The sequence below is a fragment of the Arachis hypogaea genome, chromosome 16, assembly GCF_003086295.3.
Source record: "Arachis hypogaea cultivar Tifrunner chromosome 16, arahy.Tifrunner.gnm2.J5K5, whole genome shotgun sequence".
Lineage (NCBI taxonomy): Eukaryota > Viridiplantae > Streptophyta > Magnoliopsida > Fabales > Fabaceae > Arachis > Arachis hypogaea.
Genome location: NC_092051.1, coordinates 4,435,842 through 4,455,434, shown reverse-complemented (window position 1 = coordinate 4,455,434; position 19,593 = coordinate 4,435,842). Strand labels below are relative to the sequence as shown.

At 38.9% G+C, this 19,593-nt stretch overlaps 1 non-coding gene across 1 annotated transcript; it reads right to left on the bottom strand.

The window, feature by feature from the left end:
* Nucleotides 1-2,924: 2,924 nt before the first annotated feature.
* Nucleotides 2,925-3,032, bottom strand: LOC112760789 (small nucleolar RNA R71). The gene has a single exon (XR_003181211.1). It is a non-coding gene; the product is annotated as a small nucleolar RNA R71 (small nucleolar RNA).
* Nucleotides 3,033-19,593: the final 16,561 nt, after the last annotated feature.

Here is a 19,593-nt window from a genome sequence, read left to right as displayed (position 1 = left end):
CTTTGGCCAAGAATAGATGACGTAAACTAGCGTTCAACGCCAGCTTTCTGCCCAAATCTGGCGTCCAGCGCCAGAAAAGGAGCCAAAACCAGAGTTGAACGCCAGAAATGGATCAAAACCTGGCGTTCAACTCCACAAATGGCCTCTGCACGTGGAAAGTTAAGGCTCAGCCCAAGCACACACCAAGTGAGCCCCGGAAGTGGATTTATGCAGCAATTACTTACTTATGTAAACCCTAGTGACTAGTTTATTATAAATAGGACCTTTTACTATTGTATTAGACATCTTTGGACCATCCTGGATTGTATTTTGATCCTGTGATCACGTTTTGGGGGCTGGCCATCTCGGCCATGCCTGGACCTTTCACTTATGTATTTTCATACGGTAGAGTTGCTACACTCCATAGATTAAGGTGTGGAGCTCTGCTGTTCCTCAAAGATTAATGCAAAGTACTACTGTTTTCTATTCAATTCATCTTATTTCGCTTCTAAGATATCCATTCGCACCCAAGAACGTGATGAAGGTGATGATTATGTGTGACGCTCATCACCATTCTCCCCTATGAACACGTGCCTGACAAACACTTCCGTTCTACATGAAATAAGCTAGAATGAATATCTCTTAGATCTCTTAACCGGAATCTTCGTGGCATAAGCTAGAATGATGGCGGCCTTCAAGAGAATCCGGAAAGTCTAAACCTTGTCTGTGGTATTCCGAGTAGGATTCAATGATTGAATGACTATGACGAGTTTCAAACTCGCGATTGTTGGGCGTTAGTGACAGACGCAAAAGGAGGGTGAATCCTATTCCAGCATGATCGAGAACCGACAGATGATTAGCCGTGCTGTGACAGAGCATGTGAGCATATTTTTCACTGAGAGGAGGGGATGTAGCCACTGACAACGGTGATGCCCTTGCATAAAGCCAGCCATGGAAAGGAGTAAGATTGATTGGATGAAGATAGCAGGAAAGCCGAGGTTTAGAGGAATGAGAAGCATCTCTATTCGCTTATCTGAAATTCTCACCAGTGATTTACATAAGTATTTCTATCCCTATTTCATTATTTATTATTCGAAAACATCATTATCAATTTATATCTGCCTAACTGAGATTTGCAAGGTGACCATAGCTTGCTTCATACCAACAATCTCCGTGGGATTCGACCCTTACTCACGTAAGGTATTACTTGGACGACCTAGTGCACTTGCTGGTTAGTTGTATCGAAGTTGTGAACCATGGTATTGGCACCATGTTCTTGGCGCCATTGCCAGGGAAAGAAAGAGCCATGAATTTTACATAATTAAAGTGTAATCACGATTACGCGTACCAAGTTGCTCACGTGGCCAGGGATTGTTCGAGCCTTGACATTCATAGCATTCTTGCATGCATCACATGTTTTGATCTAAAAATTTCATGCATTGCATCATTTTAGTGTTTTTCTCTTGCATCATAAAAATTCAAAAATAAAAAAAAAAATATCTTTCCCTTTTTCTCTCATCAAATTCGAAAATTTGGGTTGACTCTTTCAAAAATTTTTTAAAATCAATTTGTTTCTCATAAGTCAAATCAAATTTTCAATTTGAAAATCTTATCTTTTTCAAAATCTTTTTCAAAAATCAAATCTTTTTCAAATTTCTTAGTTATTTTCGAAAATTCCAAAAATATTTTTCAAAAATCTTTTTCTTATTTTTATATCAAATTTTCGAAAATAACATAATCAATTAATGTTTTGATTCAAAAATTTGAAGTTTGTTACTTGCTTGTTAAGAAAGATTCAAACTTTAAGTTCTAGAATCATATCTTGTGATTTCTTATGAATCAAGTCATTAATTGAGATTTTAAAAATCAAATCTTTTTCAAAACTAATTTCTAAAATATCTTCTTATCTTACCTTTTTCAAAAAGTTGGTTTCAAAATATCTTTTCTAACCTCCTAACTTCTTATCTTTTCAAAATTTGTTTCAACTAACTAACTAACTTTTTGTTTGTTTCTTAACTTTTTCAAAACTACCTAACTAACTCTCTCTCTCTAATTTTCGAAAATATCTTCCCTCTTTTTCAAAAATTTCTTTTTAATTAACTAATTATTCTTATTTTTATTAAAAAAAAATTTCGAAAAATACTAACATTTTTCAAAAACCATTTTCAAAAATCACTAACTCTTTTTCAAAAATATTTTTCGAAAATTCTCCCTCTCTCATCTTATTCTATTTATTTATTCATCTACTAACATCTCATCTCACATCTCAACCCTCCTCACAGTTGTGTTTCTTCCATTATATTACATTCTTTGTCTCCCCCTCTCCTTCTACTCACACAGGGATCCCTATACTGTGGTATAAAGGATCCATATTATTATTATTATTTTTTCTGTGCCCTCTTCTTTGTCATATGAGCAGGAGCAAGGATAAGAACATTCTTGTGGAAGCAGATCCAGAACCTGAAAGGACTCTGAAAAGGAAACTAAGAGAAGCTAAAATACAACAATCCAGAGATAACCTTTCAGAAATTTTTGAACAGGAAGAGGAGATGGCAGCCGAAAATAATAATAATGTAAGGAAGATGCTTGGTGACTTTACTGCACCTAATTCCAATTTACATGGAAGAAGCATCTCCATTCCTGCCATCGGAGCAAACAACTTTGAGCTGAAACCTCAATTAGTTTCTCTGATGCAGCAGAACTGCAAGTTTCATGGACTTCCATCTAAAGATCCTTTTCAGTTCTTAACTGAATTCTTGCAGATATGTGATACTGTTAAGACTAATGGAGTAGATCCTGAAGTCTACAGGCTCATGCTTTTCCCTTTTGCTGTAAGAGACAGAGCTAGATTATGGTTGGATTCTCAACCCAAAGACAGCCTGAACTCTTGGGATAAGCTGGTCACGGCTTTCTTAGCCAAGTACTTTCCTCCTCAAAAGCTGAGCAAGCTTAGAGCTGATGTTCAAACCTTCAAACAGAAAGAAGGTGAATCCCTCTATGAAGCTTGGGAAAGATACAAACAGTTGACAAAAAAGTGTCCTTCTGACATGCTTTCAGAATGGACCATCCTGGATATATTCTATGATGGTTTATCTGAGTTATCAAAGATGTCACTGGATACTTCTGCAGGTGGATCCATTCACCTAAAGAAAACGCCTGCAGAAGCTCAAGAACTCATTGACATGGTTACAAATAACCAGTTCATGTACACTTCTGAAAGGAATCCTGTGAATAATAGGACGCCTATGAAGAAGGGAGTTCTTGAAGTTGATACTCTGAATGCCATATTGGCTCAGAATAAAATATTGACTCAGCAAGTCAATATGATCTCTCAGAGTCTGCATGGAATGCAAGCTGCATCCAACAGTACTCAAGAGGCTTCTTATGAAGAAAAAGCTTATGATCCTGAGAACCCTGCAATAGCAGAGGTGAATTACTTAGGTGAACCTTATGGAAACACCTATAACTCATCATGGAGAAATCATCCAAATTTCTCATGGAAGGATCAAAAGCCTCAACAAGGCTTTAATAATGGTGGAAGAAACAGGTTCAACAATAATAAATCTTTTCCATCATCCACTCAGCAACAGACAGAGAACTCTGAACAAAATGCTTCTAATTTAGCAAATCTAGTCTCTGATCTGTCCAAGGCCACTGTGAGTTTCATGAATGAAACAAGGTCTTCCATTAGAAATTTGGAAGCACAAGTGGGCCAGCTGAGTAAAAGGATCCCTGAAATCCCTCCCAGTACTCTCCCAAGCAATACAGAAGAGAATCCAAAAGGAGAGTGCAAGGCCATTGACATAAGCAAAATGGTCGAACCCAATGAGGGAGAGGAGGACGTGAATCCCAAGGAGGAAGACCTCCTGGGACGTCCAGTGACCAATAAGGAGCTTCCCTCTGAGGAACCAAAGGACTCTGAGGCTCATTTAGAGACCATAGAGATTCCATTGAACCTCCTTATGCCCTTCATGAGCTCTGATGAGTATTCCCCTTCTGAAGAGAATGAGGATGTTACTGAAGAGCAAACTGCCAAGTTTCTTGGTGCAATCATGAAGCTGAATGCCAAATTATTTGGCATTGATACTTGGGAAGTTGAACCTCCCTTGTTCATCAATGAACTAAGTGATCTGGATCAACTGACATTGCCTCAGAAGAGACAGGATCCTGGAAAGTTCATAATACCTTGTACTATAGGCACCATGATCTTTAAGGCTATGTGTGACCTTGGTTCATGGATAAACCTCATGCCCCTCTCTGTAATAGAGAAACTGGGAATTTATGGGGTGCAAGCTGCTAAAATCTCATTAGAGATGGCAGACAGTTCAAGAAAACAGGCTTATGGACAAGTAGAGGACGTGTTAGTAAAGGTTGAAGGCCTTTACATCCCTGCTGATTTCATAGTCCTGGATACTGAAAAGGAAGAGGATGAATCCATCATCCTAGGAAGACCTTTCCTGGCCACAGCAAGAGCTGTGATTAATGTTGACAGAGGTGAAATAGTCCTTCAATGGAATGAGGACTCCCTTGTGTTTAAAACTCAAGGATCTCCCTCTGCAACCATGGAGAGGAAGCAGAAAAAGCTTCTCTCAAAGCAGAGTCAACCAGAGCCCCCACAGTCAAACTCTAAATTTGGTGTTGGGAGGCCACAACCAAACTCTAAGTTTGGTGTTGAACTCCCATATCCAAACTCTAAGTTTGGTGTTAGAGAGTTTCAACAATGCTCTGAACATCTGTGAGGCTCCATGAGAGCCCATTGTCAAGCTATTGACATTAAAGAAGCGCTTGTTGGGAGGCAACCCAATTTTTATTTATCTAACTATATTTTTCTTAGTTATATGTCTTTGTAGGTTCATGATCATGTGAAGTCACAAAATAAATATAAAAATTGAAAACGGAATCAAAAACAGCAAAAGAAAAATCACACCCTGGAGGAGCATCTGTCTGGCGTTCAGCGCCAGAACAGAGCATGGTTCTGGCGCTGAACGCCCAAAATGGGCAGCTTCTGGGCGCTGAACGCCAGAACAGGCATGGTTCTGGCGTTCAATGCCAGAAATGGCATACAAATGGGCGTTGAACGCCCAAAATGGCCACCAACCTGGCGCTGAACGCCCAGAGTTGTGTGCAAAGGCATTTTTACATGCCTAATGGGTGCAGGGATGTAAATCCTTAAACACCTCAGGATCTGTGGATCCCACAGGATCCACTCAAGACCTGTGGACCCTACAGGATCCACTCAGGATCTGTGGACCCCACAGGATCCCCACCTACCTCCACTCACTTCTTCTCACCACTTTCTTTCACACAACCCCATAAACACTCTTCCCCAAAAACCCTTCACCAATCACCTCAAACTCTCTTCCCCATCACCTCTTTACCACTCACATCCATCCACTCTTCCCCATAAACCTACCTCATAAACTCTACCTACCTTCAAAAATTCAAAACCAATTTCCCACCCAAACCCACCCATATGGCCGAAACCTTTCCCCCCTCCCTTTCCTATATAAAGCCTTCCATTCTTCATCAAATTCACACAACACACCCCTCTACACTCCTCTTGGCCGAAACCACATCTCCCTCTCCCTCTCTATATTTCTTCTTCTTCTTCTTCTATTCTTTTGTTTATTGCTCGAGGGCGAGCAATATTCTAAGTTTGGTGTGGTAAAAGCATAAGCTTTTTGTTTTTCCATTACCATTGATGGCACCTAAGACCGGAGAATCCTCTAGAAAGGGGAAAGGGAAGACAAAAGCTTCCACATCCGAGTCATGGGAGATGGAAAGGTTCATCTCCAAAGCCCATCAAGACCACTTCTATGATGTTGTGGCCAAGAAGAAGGTGATCCCTGAGGTCCCTTTCAAACTCAAAAGAAATGAGTATCTGGAGATCCGACATGAAATTCAAAGAAGAGGTTGGGAAGTTCTAACAAATTCCATCCAACAAGTCGGCATCTTAATGGTTCAAGAGTTCTATGCTAATGCATGGATCACCAAGAACCATGATCAAAGTAAGAACCCGGATCCAAAGAACTATGTTACAATGGTTCGGGGGAAATACTTGGATTTTAGTCCAAAAAATGTGAGGTTGGCGTTCAACTTGCCAAACATGGAAGAGAACGCACGCCCCTACACAAGGAGAGTCAACTTTGATCAAAGGTTGGACCAAGTCCTTATATATGGACATATGTGTAGAAGGAGCTCAATGGAAGATTGACTCCAAAGGCAAGCCGGTTCAACTAAGAAGATTGGACCTCAAGCCTGTGGCTAGAGGATGGTTGGAGTTCATTCAATGCTCAATCATTCCCACTAGCAACCGGTCTGAAGTTACTATAGACCGGGCCATCATGATCCATAGCATCATGATTGGAGAAGAGGTGGAAGTTCATGAGATTATACCTCAAGAACTCTACAAGGTGGCTGACAAGCCCATCACTAAAAAGAAGATGGAGCAAGCAAGAGAGCCCATTCATGGAGCTCAAGAGGCGTATGAAGCTCATCACCATGAGATCCCGGAGATGCCTCAAATGCACTTTCCTCCACAAAACTATTGGGAGCAAATCAACACCTCCCTAGGAGAATTGAGTTCCAATATGGGACAACTAAGGGTGGAACATCAAGAGCACTCCATCATGCTCCATGAAATAAGAGAATATCAACAAGCAATGAGGGAGGAGCAACAAAGACAAGGAAGAGACATAGAAGAGCTCAAGGACATCATTGGTTCCTCAAGAAGGAAACGCCACCATCACTAAGGTGGATTCATTCCTTGTTCTTGTTTCTTCTGTTTTTCGTTTCTATGTTATGTGCTTATCTATGTTTGTGTCTTCATTACATGATCATTAGTAGTTAGTAACTTTGTCTTAAAGTTATGAATGTCTTATGAATCCATCACCTCTCTTAAATGAAAAATTTTTTAATTCAAAAGAACAAGAAGTACATGAGTTTCGAATTTATCCTTGAACTTAGTTTAATTATATTGATGTGGTGACAATGCTTCTTGTTTTCTGAATGTATGCTTGAACAGTGCATATGTCTTTTGAAGTTGTTGTTTAACAATGTTAAATATGTTGGCTCTTGAAAGAATGATGACTAGGAGACATGTTATTTGATAATCTGAAAAATCATAAAAATGATTCTTGTAGCAAGAAAAAGCAGCAAAGAACAAAGCTTGTAGAAAAAAAATAATATAGGCGAAAAAAAATATAGAAAGAAAAGAAAAAGCAAGCAGAAAAAGCCAAAAGCTCTTAAAACCAAGAGGCAAGAGCAAAAAACCAATAACCCTTAAAACCAAAAGGCAAGGGCAAATAAAAAGGATCCCAAGGCTTTGAGCATCAGTGGATAGGAGGGCCTAAAGGAATAAAATCCTGGTCTAAGCGGCTAAACCAAGCTGTCCCTAACCATGTGCTTGTGGCGTGTAGGTGTCAAGTGAAAACTTGAGACTGAGCGGTTAAAGTCAAGGTCCAAAGCAAAAAAAGAGTGTGCTTAAGAACCCTGGACACCTCTAATTGGGGACTTTAGCAAAGCTGAGTCACAATCTGAAAAGGTTCACCCAGTTATGTGTCTGTGGCATTTATGTATCCGGTGGTAATACTGGAAAACAAAGTGCTTAGGGCCACAGCCAAGACTCATAAAGAAGCTGTGTTCAAGAATCATCATACTGAACTAGGAAAATCAATAACACTATCTGAACTCTGAGTTCCTATAGATGCCAATCATTCTGAACCTTAATGGATAAAGTGAGATGCCAAAACTATTCAAGAGGCAAAAAGCTATAAGTCCCGCTCATTTGATTGAAGCTCTGTTTCATTGATAGTTTGGAATTTATAGTATATTCTCTTCTTTTTATCCTATTTGATTTTCAGTTGCTTGGGGACAAGCAACAATTTAAGTTTGGTGTTGTGATGAGCGGATAATTTATACGGTTTTTGACATTGTTTTTAGTATGTTTTTAGTAGGATCTAGTTACTTTTAGGGATGTTTTCATTAGTTTTTATGTTAAATTCACATTTCTGGACTTTACTATGAGTTTGTGTGTTTTTCTGTGATTTCAGGTATTTTCTGGCTGAAATTGAGGGACTTGAGCAGAAATCAGATTCAGAGATTGAAGAAGGACTGCTGATGCTGTTGGATTCTGACCTCCCTGCACTCAAAGTGGATTTTCTGGAGCTACAGAACTTGAAATGGCGCGCTTCCAATTGCGTTGGAAAGTAGACATCCAGGGCTTTCCAGCAATATATAATAGTCCATACTTTGGCCAAGAATAGACGACGTAAACTGGCGTTCAACACCAGCTTTCTGCCCAAATCTGGCGTCCAGCGCCAGAAAAGGAGCCAAAACCAGAGTTGAACGCTAGAAATGGATCAAAACCTAGCGTTCAACTCCACAAATGGCCTCTGCACGTGGAAAGTTAAGGCTCAGCCCAAGCACACACCAAGTGGGCCCCGGAAGTGGATTTATGCAGCAATTACTTACTTATGTAAACCCTAGTGACTAGTTTATTATAAATAGGACCTTTTACTATTGTATTAGACATCTTTGGACCATCCTGGATTGTATTTTGATCCTGTGATCACGTTTTAGGGGCTGGCCATCTCGGCCATGCCTGGACCTTTCACTTATGTATTTTCATACGGTAGAGTTTCTACACTCCATAGATTAAGGTGTGGAGCTCTGCTGTTTCTCAAAGATTAATGCAAAGTACTACTGTTTTCTATTCAATTCATCTTATTTCGCTTCTAAGATATCCATTCGCACCCAAGAACATGATGAAGGTGATGATTATGTGTGACGCTCATCACCATTCTCCCCTATGAACACGTGCCTGACAAACACTTCCGTTCTACATGAAATAAGCTAGAATGAATATCTCTTAGATCTCTTAACCGGAAACTTCGTGGCGTAAGCTAGAATGATGGCGGCATTCAAGAGAATCCGGAAAGTCTAAACCTTGTCTGTGGTATTCCGAGTAGGATTCAATGATTGAATGACTGTGACGAGCTTCAAACTCGCGATTGTTGGGCGTTAGTGACAGACGCAAAAGGAGGGTGAATCCAATTCCAGCATGATCGAGAACCGACAGATGATTAGCCGTGCTGTGACAGAGCATGTGAGCATATTTTTCACTGAGAGGAGGGGATGTAGCCACTGACAACGGTGATGCCCTTGCATAAAGCCAGCCATGGAAAGGAGTAAGATTGATTGGATGAAGATAGCAGGAAAGCCGAGGTTTAGAGGAATGAGAAGCATCTCTATTCGCTTATCTGAAATTCTCACCAGTGATTTACATAAGTATTTCTATCCCTATTTCATTATTTATTATTTGAAAACATCATTATCAATTTATATCTGCCTAACTGAGATTTGCAAGGTGACCATAGGTTGCTTCATACCAACAATCTCCGTGGGATTCGACCCTTACTCACGTAAGGTATTACTTGGACGACCTAGTGCACTTGCTGGTTAGTTGTATCGAAGTTGTGAACCATGGTATTGGCACCATGTTCTTGGCGCCATTGCCAGGGAAAGAAAGAGCCATGAATTTTACATAATTAAAGTGTAATCACGATTACGCGTACCAAGTTGCTCATGTGGCCAGGGATTGTTCGAGCCTGGACATCACAATTTCTTGCACCAGATGCCAACCCACTACTAATCTAATTAGTAGGTAGGTTGGGACTTATGGGTTGATGTGATTAGGGCCATTTGACGTACTTCAAGTCTAGGAGTAGACATCACGTACTTAAGACTTGAGAGTAGACTTAATGAGCTTGGTTCCCTATAATTGTCAAGGTATAGTTGTTAGACAAGGATGGTGATCCCAATTCCCGAGCCTAGCCAAGAGTTACCTTTATTATTCATACTTGAAATCAACTTTCTCAACCAATTGCTTTAGTTGTCATTTCTTGTTTAGGTTACAATAGGATTAAAGGAATTGTTGTTTATTCATTTGAAGTGCTTATGTTTTGCTTAGTTGATTGAATTAATTGTTGCATTTTAAGATTGCTTGTTTGTTAAGATTCCCATTTATTTTCATGCTTATAACTCACAACCCCGGATTTCCAACCAATGTCGAAGCACATGATTGCCCATTCCTTGTGAGACGACCCGAGGTTTGAATACTTCGGTTATTTCTATTGGGGTTGAACTTGTGACAACCAAATCCCTCTTCTAAATTTGACCCCCGAGGATTGTTGTTGGTAGAGCTATACTTACAACGCGGTTTTCTTGAAGAGAATCTTTACCATTACACATCTTTGGGTTGCCTTGGTCACTTGTCCTCAAGCAACCAAATCAGTACATGATCAAGACGTGAATTTGGCATGCTCAAGTCTATTCTTAAAGTGGGGTTTATTCATTGTAACTCTGAACAGCTTTGGCATCTCACTCTCCTTTGAATCAGAGGAATGTCAGTGTTATCTGGAATTAGAATCCGGATCATATTATGAATTCTCCGAGCTTTATACTCTAGTTTAATCCTTGAACAAAGAAAAATTTACTTTAATTCTCTTTTCTTTGGTGCTTTGCACATTGAGCATAGCCGTGACTTTAAATGTTTTGTCTCAAGCTTTACTTGACCCAGAAACACCACAAGCACTTGACTGGGGAACTCTTTCTAAGTTCTGATTGCTCTTTCAGTTTCTCCCAGACAATGGTGCTCAAAGCCTTTGGCATACTCTGTTGAATGCAATTGGTCACGACTCTAAATATTCTGTCTCAAAGGTTACTTGAAACAAGAATACCACAAGCATATGACTAGGGAAACAACTCTTTGAGCTTTTTATTTTTTCAAACTTCCTGGTCATTGATGCTCAGAGCCTTGGACCTTGCTTTTATGTTTCTTTTGCTGTTTCTTTTGCTTCAAGGATTAAGCTTTTGTTTAATCAGAGAATTCATAATAGTTCTCTAAATTTCTGTTCCTCATACATCAACATCCTTTTATTCAAATTCAAACATGCACTGTTCATATCATGCATTCAAAATCACAGATAACACCACCACATTTAAGTAAATAAGACTACTCTTAAATATAAACTCAATTTCTCATGCAATACATCACTTCTTTTTCTTTTCTTTTTAGATTCAAGCTTAGTGAGTGGTACATGAGACAATTATTTTTTTTACTAAAAGCAAATAACAGAATGAAACTAAATATAAGAACTAAAAGTACTAAAGATCATTCAGGTAATCAAAGCAATAGAAAACAGAAGACAACAAAATAAGAACAGAAGGGGAAATAGAATGAAAGGAACTCAACCACCTCAGTTATGCTGGTGGCCATCTCATTCCTCCGACTGTGCTCCTCCAACACCAAACTTAAAACTTTGCTTGTCCCCAAACAAAGAAAAACTCCAGGGTGTCAAAAATTCCTTTTAATTGCTCCTATTCCTTTTCTAATCACTCTACATGACCAAAACACATGTAAAACAAAAAAAATTTAAAAAAATGGAGATAAAGTAATTTAAAACCAGAACTAAAAAAACCTATAATGCTAAAATAAAAATAACTAAAAAAATTAAAACCAAAGCAACTGCAAAACCAAGGATACTAGTGGTTGGGTTGCCTCCCACAAGAACTTCTTTAATGTCACTAGCTTGACAGTTGATTGTTGAATTTTCTTCCTCTTCTTCCAGTTGGTTAAAAGAAATGTCTCCAAGGGGGGAGATGTGAAAATTAGTGCCCCCAGATATAAATTCCTCCTAACAAGCTTTGTTTTATTGTGGTTAGCTTGATTCACCTTGCTTGTTGGGGTAGAGGTTGGATTATTTTTTGCCGACCTTCTCTTTTTCATGGAATATTTTCTTCTGTTTCTTGGTGACAATCCCCTTTTCAGTGCTTTCCTTGGTTGCCTTCACTTCTTTGATTTCAAAATTTGGGTTTTGTGTGATGGTTGGAGTGTACCCTTCATCAAGAACTTCTTGAATTGGTGGTTCAATAAACTCACCCTCTATGCCAGTCTCTGCTTCATTGGAGTGTAGATTCCCATAATTGTCTTTATCCCTTACAACCTCCTTTGTTTGTGCATCTTTCTTCTTTGTTGGTGCATCTTCCTCCTTTATTTTTATATCTTCCTCTTCTTCCATGTGTGAGGGTGGAAAGTTCTCTAATTCACTGAAGTATGAGCTCCTTTGATTGATTTCCTCACTTTCTTCTATAGGATCTTGCATTATATCTCTTGGGAAGGAATTCGCTTGTTCCTCTTCCTGGGACTTGATAATCAACTGCACATATTTCTCTACATTTTTGACACTCGTCTTTATATCATGTATGAATTCTTTCATGAGAAGCTCAAGATCTGATGGTTCTTGATATGAATAAGGAGATGGTGGCTCTTGATATGAATAAGAAGGAGATGATGATTCTTGATAAGAGTAAAAAGAGTATGGTTTTTGGTATTAATAAGGAGATAGTGGCTCTTGATATGGGTAGAAAGAGGATGGTTCTTGGTATGTATATGGAGATGGTGGTTTTTGATATAAATAGGGAGGTGGTGGTTCTTGTTATGAATAGGGAGATGGTGACTCTTGATAGTTGGAACATGGAGCACTGAATTTTCTTTGATTTTGACTTTGCCAACCAAAATTCGGGTAGTTCCCCCATCCACAATAATGAAAATCACTCATTGGGTGTGAGTAGTAACCCATGTGATCTCTCTCCATTATTTTTTCTTAGCACAAAACACCAAAAAGAATTAAACGCACCACGTGGTAAACAGGAAAGTAAAGAAGAAAGAACAGAACTTTTTTTAAAAGAAATAAAATAAATAATAATAAAAATAAAAGAAGAATTCAAAAATAAATAAAAAGAGGTCAACTAAAAATTCAAAAATTAAACAAAGAAAAATACTAGTATTTTAAAAAAATATTTTTAAAAGAAAACTTACTACAGGGACACCAAACTTAATTTCAGAAATAAAAAAAAATATTAGTAATAATTTATTTATTTATTTATTATTTATTATTTTTATTTTTTATTTTTTATTTTTTTTATTTAAAACTAACTAATAAAAGAAAAGAAACAGAAAACGAAATAGGGGAGGGGGTATTAACGAAAAAGGAAATAAATAAAGAAAAATAAAAGAAAAATAAAATTAATAATACTAAAAAAAATAATTAATGAAAAAAAATTATCTAATCTAAGTAATCAAACAACGAGTAGTTGTCAATCACAATCAATCCCCGGCAACGGCGCCAAAAACTTGGTGCAGAATTTATAACCCACAAACTAACCGGCAAGTGTACCGGGTCATACCAAGTAGTACCTCAAGTGAATGAGGGTCGATCCCACGAGAATTGATGGATCAAGCAACAATGATTGATTAATTTACTTAGTTAGACAAATGGAAAATGGTGTTTGAAGGTTCAAAATCATTAAACAGTAAATTCAGAATATCAGAAAGCAAGTAGTAAATTGATGTGAATAACATATGAGAGGACAGTTAAGGCTTCAAAGTTATCTATTTTCCGAATTGACTTTTCTTGCTAACTATTTTAATAATGCAAGATTTAATTCATGGCAAACTATATGTGACTAAACCTAATTCCTTAGACCTTTTTAGTCTCCTCTAACTCTCATCAACCGCCAATTTCTTGGTCACTTAATTCCAATTAGAGGGTAAAGTTCAATTCTAGTTATATGCCACAAAAATCCTAATTACCCAAATATAAGAGGATTATATGTCACGTATCCCGTTAAGTCCAGATAATTAGAATTTAAGAGAATATATTTTCAAGCTGTTGTTCAAGTAAAGAGCTTTTCCAAGTTATACAAGAACTCAATTAGAACAAGGGTCATACTTCCGTTCCACCCAAATTCATAAAATAAAGAACGAAAACAATTCTTGAAATATAAATCAGTACATAAATTAAAATAGAAAGATAATAGTATCAATCCATACAATAGACAGAGCTCCTAACCTTAAGAGTAGAGGTTTAGTTGCTCATGGTGCAGAGAGAAAACTAGGATTCAGGTAAACTGTAAAATATATTTCCTAAAACTAAAATAATATCTTTTCCTATTTTAAAATAAAATACAAATTTAATCAAAATTAATTAAACTATGCGTGTAGCTTTTGGAAGAAGATTGGGGACCACTGGTATTATTAGTGACGTGTACCCCGATATACTCGGAAACAAGATCAGAATCAAAACTGACCTTAAGATCTGGAAATAAGATCAAAGCCACGTAGCTGACAAAATTGTTCACAAGTCAAACACTATCCCCTGACCGTTATCCACAATAGCGGAACTCACTACCTAAGCCAATAATACCGGAACAAACAGACAGAAGAGAGCACCTCACTCGTCTATAAAACAAAACTAACTAGCCCCGGAGAAAATAGGTCACACAACTTGATCTAGTTTATTATCTTTACTTCTTATAAGTCACATACTTACTTGAGCGTCGGAGTGCTTTTTGCAGGTGCTCCCGCCGCCGTGTTTCAGAGTGCCGAGGTCTTATCACATCACTGTCCCTGGACGACGCAAAGCTCAGCCTGAGAACCAAGCAACTGTCGGGAAGCGACAAACCTCGGTCCATTCAGGATGGAACATTTGGCGCCCACCGTGGGGCTCGAAGAGTCGATCTAACCCCACTATTTCTTCTATATCGCACTTTGTGTTTCTCTTTTGCGCAGGGTTTCTCAACCTTCTAACATGGCCGATAACGGAGTTCACCAACTCACTCAGGCCGAGCTCATGGCCCAGATGGCCGAGCTACAAGTGGAAGTCTGAAGACTTGCTGAGCTGACCACCCAAAGCAGTGCCAGCAAGCGTGAGGAGGGTGGTTCCAAGGGCCCCGCCCAGGGCAACGCAGACCTATTAAGTGTCAACCCGCCGAAGGAAAAGCTGACCTTAGACAACACATTCTCTGAGGAAATCACAAACTACCAGATGCCAAAGAATTTTACACTGCCTTCTTCCCTCGAGCCATATAAGGGGATTGGTGACCCCTGATGTGTGTGAGATTATCGTTGTCGGTAAAGAATTTCACAAAATATTCACGTTGCAAGTATAGCCCCAAACCAACAAACAATTCAAACCTCAAATTAAGATATGGGTTTGTGTCACAAATAGCGAACCCCAATGAAAATTAACCGGAGTATTTGGACTCCGGGTCGTCTCCCTAGGAAACAATGGAGTGCATGCGTATTGGCTATGATGGGGTAAAAAGGGGGGTTGGTTTATGAGATGGCAAGAAAGTAATCTGAGTGAGTAAGTAAAGAAAGCAAAATAAAGAACTCTTGGCTAAGACTTGGGTGCTTGAGATCACCATCCTAGTCAACAAACCAATTATTGACAATTATGAGAGGCCAACCCATTAAGTCTACTTCTCGAAGTCTTAAGTACGTAACATTTACTCCTAGACTTGAAGTATGTCAAATAGGCTTTATCACATCCACCCTTAAGTCCTAATCTACCTACTAATTGACTTAGTAGTGGGTTAGCGTCAATGGGCTTCAAATTGATCACCAAGGGTTCTCAAATCACCAAATCCATTATGTCCAAAAAAACTCAAGATCACTCAAGTCCCTTGGCTTAGGCCAAGAGTTGACAAAACTACTCAAAAACTAAGGAGAGCATTTCATCAAACACTTAGAATGCAATAAAGGTCAATATCATAAATTGCAAGAATACTAAAATCTACCACTATTAATTGCAAGAAAAGTGAGATCACAACTCAATTCATCAATTAAAGAAACATCAACATCAAAATTGCATTAATTGTAAACAAATCCAACATGAGTCATCATCACAAAAGAGAGCAAAATGGGAAATTAACATAAAAACTAAGAGAATCAAGAGTAGAGACATGAAATTGTAGAGAAAACAAGATGAGATCAAATAATTAAATATGAATCTAAGATAATCTAACCTACTCCTAACCTAATTCTAGAGAGAAGAGAGAGCTTCTCTCTCTAGAAAACTAACTAAAGGTTCATGTTGGATTCACTAATTGCTCCCCCTTGCTTGGACTTCAATTCTGCATGAAATACACTCAGAAACAAGTTGGATTTGGGCCTGGGCAGCTCAGAAATCGCCCCCAGCATTTTGCCTTCAAGTGGGCCATGTGAGAGTATCGGCGCGTGCGCGCCATGTGCGCGCGCGCGTCGACCGGCAAATTCTCAACCCGCGCGGGCGCGGCATGTACGCGTGCGCGTCTATAGGTGAAACCACTTTTGCGGGTGTGCGCCTGGTGCACGTGCGCGTCCTTTGGTGCATTCCCAATCTTTGTTTCTTCATGCATTCTCCCTTTTTGTATGCTTTTCTCCTCATTTCTTCCATCCAATACTTGCCTTATGAACCTGAAATCACTCATCAAACACATCAAGGCATCGAATGGAATTAAAGTGAATTAAAATCACTAATTTAGAGCCTAAAAAGCATGTTTTTACACTTAAGCAAAATTCAAGGGAGAATTACAAAACCATGCTATTTCATTGAATAAATGTGAGAAAAGGTGAAAAATCCCCCAAAATAAGCACAAGATAAATCACAAAATCAGGGTTTATCAAATCTCCCCACACTTAAACTAAGCATGTCCTCATGCTAAAATCAAGAAGAAGCAAAGGGTATTAACATTTATTCAATACAACTACTAAATGCAATCTATCTAGATGCAATCTATTTACACGCATGCAATGGTTTAGTCAAAATGAATCAATTTCCAAGAATACGCATACAAGCACAAGGGCCAAGGTATTAGCAATCAAGCAAACCACAATTGGATTGAATCATTAAAAGATTTCACAAACTTGCAAGAAAAGATGATCATGGGTAGAAACATGTAATTGAGCGATCGAACCCTCGCCGGATGTGTATCCGCTCTATGCGCTCAAGTGTATGGGGTTGATTCACTCAATTCTCCCCTACTCATACTTTTCAAGATTTGTTTTTCATCTAACAATCAACAATTACTTTATGCATGCATACAAATATCATGAGGTCTTTCCCATAGGTTGTAATGGGGCTAGGGTCAAGGTAGGCTGCATATGGTTAAGTGAGCTAGAAATTCGAATCTTTGATTAACTTAAAATTCCCACCTAACCTATGACAATCTATATAATTCTAAACAAACCTAACTACCCATTCTTCACTTTTCTCACACACTCATGTATTCTCTTTTTTATCACCACACATATGCATTGATTATTATTGAACTTCACTTTGGGGCATTTTGTCTCCTTTTTATTGCTTTTCTTTTTCTTTCTTTCTTTCTTTTTTTTAAAGTAAAATATATACGAGAATATCAATGCATACGGTTTACACATGATTAATACATGAGCATGTACCCAATTCCCAAGATTTTTCCACAAAATACAAAAACACACTTTTATCTCTACCCAATGTTCCCAACTTTCCCAAAATCAAATAATGCACACTCTCACTGGCCTAAGCTAATCAAAGATCCAAACAAGGGACATTTATTATTTTTCACTTAGGTTTGTAACGTGCTACAATTAAGAATAAATGGGTTAAGCATAGGCTCAAGATTGGTTAACAATGGGAGATAAAAGGTAGGCTATTTGGGTAAGTGAGCTTCTTAAACAATGGCCTCAATCATATAAATGCATGTATACACAAAATAATGGACATAAAGAATCAAACAAATCAAGGATTACAATCATAGAAAGAGAATAATGCACACAAGAATGGAAGTAAGTGGTTATGTATGATGTAACCACACAATTAGGCTCAAATCTCACATGCTTGTGTTCTTTGCTCAAAACATGATCCACAAGTATATAGTTCAAGCAAGTTCTCAAAAAAAAAAATTTCAACCAATTGGGTGGTGCCTTAAAAATGAGTTTCTTGGAAATTTTTGTCATATTGACTAAGCTTATTCTAATGCAATGTTGTGATTTAGAAAATTTTAAAAATTCTCCTAGTTTACCCCTTTTTCAATTAAAACACATTTCTTATATAAAAAGGGTTGACTAGATTTTTAGCAATCCAGAAATTTTCTAATCACAATCAACAACTAAGATGCAAAACATATATATATATATATATATATATATATATATATATATATATATATATGTACTAAAAGTGTGCAACAACCAAAACAAGAGTATCCACAAAGTCTAAATATATACAGTAATCCCAAAATGATCTAAAAAATAAAGTGCAAAATAAAACAAAATAAAGTAGCAGCGAATAGAAATAGAAGTCTGAAAGTTCACCACATAAATATAAACACTGGTCACGAACGGTGACCTCCCCACACTTTAGAATCAAGCATCGTCCTCGATGCTATTACTGAAGCTCGGGATGAGGGTCAACAATTGTACCAGGCTGTGGCTCATGCTCAGGCTGTAGGACTGGAGGTGGTACTGGCTGTGGCTCAGGTATGTCATGCTGGACCTCAGGAGCTGATGGACCTCAGTGGTGGTCTGCGTCTCTAGTGGTGCCTCCTGCTGTGTCGGCTCCTCACTATGCTCCTCCTCTTGATCCTGCTCGTCAGAGATGGGAGAGTCTGGAAGTGGAGGGAGCTCAATGCCCTGTGATGCGAATACCTGGTCCATGCGGTCAAGACGTCGCATGACACGATGCTCGAAGTGCACCATGAAGCGAAGAAGGTGCTGCACTAACAGATAAGTCGGCACAGGTGCTGGTGGCGGTGGTGGTAAGGATGCTGCGGCTGCTGTGGAGGAAGAGGGTTTTGCTGCTACTGTGGAGGAGGAGGGTCTGACTGCCTCAACTACCGCTCTAGCCCGAGAACGACGTCTGGCCGGGGGCTTCTCGTGTAGCCATCCACACCATGGAATAGTAACTTCCTTATCGTCGTCATCTGGGGGTGGTGGTGTCAACTCATCGTCCTCCCACGGGACATCAGCTAGCTCAGCTAAACTAGTAACCAGTGTAGGAAACGGTAGCAAGCTGCGAATATGAGCTCTCCACATGCTATGCCTAATCAGCCGGGGGAAATACACCTCTTTCCCTTCCATGACACACCCAATCAGAACTAGCATATCCATCAGAATCTCTGAGAAGTGAGTGGTAGGCAGGACATAGTGGGCAAATATCTGCTGCCAGGTCCTAGCCTCCTTAGACAGATATGTAGATAGCATCCCCTTAGGCTTCTTGTTGTTCGAATCCATCACCCAGGGAGCGTCTGGTGTAGCAATCACGCGCTTAAGCGCCTCATAGTCAAAAGTCATGGAGAGAAGAGCTACCTCTGCCTGCTGGTAGGCACAAGTGTCAGGAGTACCAACTCTGCAAAGCAGTGCATCCCATATGGCATCCTCAGTGATCATAATCTCTCTACCCCTTAAGTGCACTGAATCCAAGTTTGCTCGGAAGAAGTTACAGTAAAACTCCTTAACCCATGAGATGTTAATCCTTCCTAAGTCCCTATCAACGAAATCCAATCCCAACTCTGAGATGCGGGTGTTTATGGCACGCCTCACTTCATTGGGAAGGTTCAGCTTCTTCTCAATATTCAGATTTTTCTTCTTATAACTGGAGAAGCGTAGCTCGCAGTAGAGGTTAGGGAATTTGGTTGAATCAGTGGATGAGAGTAGCTGATTTTCTTTGTCTTCTTCATTTAGCAGATTCTCGGCATAGTCAGCATATGGTGAGGGGGTAGAGGTTTTAGAGCACTTCCTCTTTTTGG